Source organism: Pinus tabuliformis, chromosome 8, assembly GCF_031772625.1.
Source record: "Pinus tabuliformis cultivar Carrire ecotype Pingquan chromosome 8, CPIR1, whole genome shotgun sequence".
NCBI lineage: Eukaryota > Viridiplantae > Streptophyta > Pinopsida > Pinales > Pinaceae > Pinus > Pinus tabuliformis.
In genome coordinates, this window is record NC_142294.1 from 1134561959 (window position 1) to 1134567141 (window position 5183).

Below are 5183 nucleotides of genomic sequence, written 5' to 3' on the forward strand. Positions count from 1 at the left end.
AAGATGTAGAAGTGTGAGATGTCATGAATAGGCCATGAGTTCTCTTGTAGATATTTTCTTAATTAATTAATCATTTGTTGAAGACTTTTATGTGAATATACTTGTGTGATTTTCAATATAGTTTAATTCAATATAGTTTAATTGTTTTTGTAAAGACCTATCATTGGAGTGCTGCATCAAATTTGGTATCAGAGCTCACGGTAGAAAGTACGGCGTTCTGTTTATGATGGTTGATGAGAGACACATAAATTACGAGTTGGGAGAGTTCATATGAGGCCACAGTAAAGTATGAGAGGAGCGTTGTAATATAGTTCTGCGTACACAGTGATGTTGTTCCTTATATTAGTCGAGTGTACACATTCCTACCTTCTTTGTTGTTCCATGGTCCAGTTAAGTGTGCATTGCTCCTCATTCTTCTAAAACGTGTAACAACATTCTAACAGTGAAGTACTTCTGTGTGATAACGAAGAATACAAAGGAGAGTCGCTGTAATTTTGTATGAGATTTGGGTATAACCTGCGTATGATGGTTGAAACCGTGTGGGAGATCTGCTTGGAGCAGTGCTGGAATGATACAAACCAACGAAATCTTCAGTGCACGAATTATTGTGAAGTCTGGTGCTTGCTTGATTGGAGACACGGTGGATAAAATTCAACTTTGAATTTATATGGGGAAAGGAATTATATTGAAGTGAAATAATTTTCACGTTGCCAGTTGGTAATTTACTTAATCATGAAATTCCATACGTGAAGGTTTAATTTTAAATGAAAGGCTCACATATGTCCACATGGGATATTAGTGAAGGAGAGATAATAATTTGTAAGGAAGTATTTATTTAATAGTTATATTTTAAGTTACAACGTCTGCTCAGGAAAATGTGGAACATGTGGATTCAAGGTTTTCATCTTCACCTTTTTGGTATTTAAAATATGCCACTTTTATTTACCATAAATCCTTCAACATTAATGTAATGAAGTCCACTTATAGAGTGATGATGATAAGGGTGAAACAATTATGAAAGACATGAGAGTAAGATTAGGAAGTAAATAAAGTTTTGTGAGTTTAATATTTAAAAGTCAATGGGTCAATTCAAAAAGTCATGGAATATTTTGAGATTTCTTTATATAATGTGTCAAGTTACAAGTGAATTTGAGACTCAAAAGTATTGAATGTAAAAGGGTACATTTTTGGTTTTACCCGACATCCAAGGTCCACCAATGAAAAATTGACGTCAAAAGTCTTGAGTCAAAAATAAATTTAAGCCAAGTCAAAGGTGATGTAATGGGTGCATGATCGGTGGAGCCTAACACCTAAAGTCTATTCATTGTAAAGGCAATATGAAGAGTTCCTACAATTGCTGTTTGCAGCAAAAAGATGAGCAAAGGACTACTCAGAAAGAAGGTTCAAGTGAAGTGAACCATTGGCCAAGTTCAAAGGAGGTAACTTGGTAAAGTAATTCAGTTACGAGTTACAGTGAACAAGGTGAAGTTCACGACAGAAGATGCAAATTCTAGAGAAAGGACACGATGATGCCATAGAAATTGGCATTGGTGATTACAAAAAAGAGATTGCTGAATTAAAGGTACGACTTGTCATATTAATGGAGCTACTACAAAGACAGACTCACGTATGGGTAATAAAGAGAACATTTAAATGGCCAATCCAATAATTGATGGAGAGAAGAAATATGCGTAAACTAAAAATTTTAGAAGCAGAAAAACTCCACACAAATATATAGATTTGAAAACCAGAGCAAGGATCATTGCTTGGTGACGAAGATGACAATATAAGCGCAAGTTCGATTCCCATAGGTGACACTACAGATTTTTTAGAAGACCAACATGGAGACTTGAACACAGATTCATTTGTCAAACCTCATGTTTTTAAATCTAACCATTGGTGTGTGCATGCAAGATATGTTTTTGAACAACAAATTGATACAGAAATGAGGACAAGAAAGGACAACCACAAAACGTCAACAACATAACAGAGGACATGATCAATCTAAGAGGATTTTTTTCATCTAGTGAAGACTAATGATCAAGAGACCATGATTTTTTTTACCTGGGGATTTTGATGCAGCAACATCTAACGTGGGCCAAACCTTTACTAGAGGAGTTAGTTTGTTAAGTAGGATTTAATTAACCAAGGTATTGTTTTAATAGTTTTTAGGAGAGAATGATTATTATTGTAAATAGGAGATGATTCAAGAGTATTGTGTAAGGTTTGAGAAGATTATGGATTAGTTAGTGTTTATCTAGGGATACGAGATAAGATGATATATGTAAGGGATCGAGAGAGATATTTTGGGGGTTTGTTGAGCCTCTAGAACTTACTTTAGTTTTGATCCATTTGTAGAAATTGAGGTGAGCCTATGAAGCATGTAAGATGTATAAGTGTGAGAGTGAGTGAGAGGTCATGAATAGGGCACGAGTTCTCCTTTAGATATTTTCTTGATTCATTAATAATTTGTTGAAGACTTTTATGTGCATATGCTTGGTGTGATCTTCATTTTAGTTTTATTATTTTTGTGAATACCTATGGTTAGAGTGGTGCATCACTATATATAGAAAGATAAAAAGAGAGATCCATATTAAGTATGCATATATAAGAGAGATCATTCTATAAGTTGTGTAGACCTGAGGAGATTTGATCCCTTGAGATTTGATAGATTTAAACTTAAAAAAATATATTTGAATAATACTATAATGTCATAATTATAGTTATAATTATATTGTTGTTATCATTATTATAATATATATTAATTTTAAATATTAATAACATGTATTATTATTATTGTAATAAGGGTAGGAATTTTAATAAAAGCGTATTATGATATTTTAATTTGTATATTAAGAAGGTATACACAATACTATTTACATTTTTATTTATTTTGTAAAGTGGAACTATTCATCTTATTTTCGAGAAGACTCATACACAAATTTATGAAAGATTCATATACAGAATGATGGCTTTCTATAGTTTTGTCACTTGAGAAAGTAATTGAGCAGCATAATTTCAGTGTTTTGTGATTATTAATTCTATATGCTATTTAATAAATGGAGAAATTGATGGAGAAACTAATAAACATGTTAATGGCATTGATAGGGTAAAAGCTTCGCAGAATGTGACTAGCTCACTTGAACTTCATTGAGGGAGAGAGTCGACTTGAACTGATCGTTGCCACTAACTGTCATTGTCATTGTCAGTTTGAGTGTGTTAGGAGAACAAGCTGAGATTGGTCAAATTATTTTCTAGAGATGTTACATTCGTGTTAAGCCTGTCAATTTTGTCCATTAATTCAACCATGTAGATAACCATTTTCTAATAGGCATCAGCTTGACCCAGGAAAGTTTGTGTATGCCTATAGAAAATGATTTGTTTACATTTAAGAGAAGGTTCTATAGAAAATGATTTGTTTACATTTAAGAGAAGGTTCTAGCTTTGGTGGAGTTCTCGATGTCTAATATATCTCCCCTAGACTATCAAACCTTTCTCGAGTATCTAAATTTCTCTTCGACATCTAAAATTGCCAAAAACTATTTACATATTATATAATGCAATGTTATAGCTGTTGTGATAATATAAATAGTAATATTATTGTAATACTGATTTTTATTGTATGATAATTAATAATATTATATTATATTCTCAACTCATTTAAGGTTTAAAGGTTAAAAAAATAAAAAATAAATGTAATATGAATATGATATTAGAATAGAATGTTTGTAAAAAAGATACGCAATTGATTCTAAGATATATTAGAAACTGCGTATAATATGATTATTTTATTATAAACTCTATTTTATTAAAAACTCTATTCAATATAATTTATATTTTTACAGATAATTTTATAAAGAAATATGTAATTTAAAAAGATAAAAAATCACTCGTAAAAAAGGCCAAGGTTAGAATCATATAACATCACTTTGACTTTTAAAGAGTAATAATAATTTTATTGATTATAATATAATAAAAAATAATATAACAATAATATCATTATTTATATCAACATAACAACTCTAATATTGGTTTCATATAAAATATAAATATTTTTTAATATACATTCATATTAATATAAAATTATTAAATATCATAATCCATTCTCATTAAAATTATTTTCCATATCATAAATAATATTAATATGATATAATATTAATAATATAATAAGATTAACAATAATATTAAATAATAAAAATTTAATCATAATAAAATTAGCTATGGACTTTCTTCACATATGTATAATAGTATATTAAAATGATCATTATTTTTTTCTCTTCCAACTATTCACAAGTGTGGTAAGGTAGTGCAATTCTTACTATTTCCATTGAAACTAAAAATTATGTTGCTAAGAATTTTGCAAATGAATGATGATAACATCACACATATAAACCATACTATGCAATATTTAAACTAATACTAATATTGTATGGAGAATATTAATATATATCTTTCATATCACTAAGGTAACAGTTCTATGAAATTTTTTTACAAAGCACAATTTTATTCATAATTCTATGACAAAGTTTAACAATTTATATCTCCCTCCCAATAAAAAAACTAAACTGGTAATTTAATTAGAAAGTAGTATTTTGGTAAGACTTATTCAAATCACATTTACATTATGTGCATATACAACTAAGTGAATGCTAGATTCCTATTCATCTCGATTACAAAATGTTTAGTACAATGAGCAGTTAAATTATAAGTCAATGTGGCATGGTGCTTAACTTGATGCTAGAGTTTTGCTTAGACTAATAGTGTGAAAACTGTGAGATATTTTTCTTGGATTTATTTCAGCCTAAGCATCTAACCATTGAACATCTCATAATGTGTCATTTATGTTTTTTAAAAGAGATGAAGAAACAATATTTATTAATTCTTTTTTGGTTTCTCTAAAAATTATCATAGTGTATCTACTAAATTTAAAAAATAATGGAAAACCTAGGAATTCAAGTACAGTGTAGAAGAACAAATTTCTAATTATTTGAAAGGTTCATTGTAAAATTTAGGATTTTAATAAATAATATTACAAGGATTGGTTGAAATAAAGAGTAAAATAGAAATTAAATAGTAATGTATCCTCTATTTAACTCATGTATAAATTAATTAAAAAATTGAATCATAAAGAGTAAAGGAAGTATGCATATAAGTCATGTTTTGTTATTGTTAATCTACATAGA